The following is a 461-nucleotide window of genomic DNA, read 5'->3' on the forward strand; positions in this document are numbered from 1 at the left end:
GACATGCAAATCAATTAGCAATTTCCAATTGATAATCAACAAAAGACATTGATAAATTCAAGTGTCTCCAATATCTCAACCTCCAAGCCAAGAATGAAAAGTCTACTCCATAGCTAAAGTTGAAATTTTCTCAAACACTTCGAGAGTAAGGATGAAAGACATTGTAAAATTGAGAATAAACTTGAATTAAAGGTATCCACTACAAGAGATTAACAACAATCAAACAATTGAAAACTAAGAACATGAATTACCTCAATGTATTAATGGAAATAGAAGTAACAACATCCAAAAGCTAAGATCCACAAGTAATTTGAACAACAAGAACTAAATTGAGAGTAGGAGAATCAAGATCTACAACTTGAAGCAATGTAGAATTGAATTGACAATAGATCTCACCAATGGATCCAAGAGAATTCCAAATTGAGAAGCAAAAATTTTAATTAATTTTATAAATAAAAAAA

The sequence above is a fragment of the Arachis ipaensis genome, chromosome B05 (assembly GCF_000816755.2).
Source record: "Arachis ipaensis cultivar K30076 chromosome B05, Araip1.1, whole genome shotgun sequence".
Classification (NCBI taxonomy): domain Eukaryota; kingdom Viridiplantae; phylum Streptophyta; class Magnoliopsida; order Fabales; family Fabaceae; genus Arachis; species Arachis ipaensis.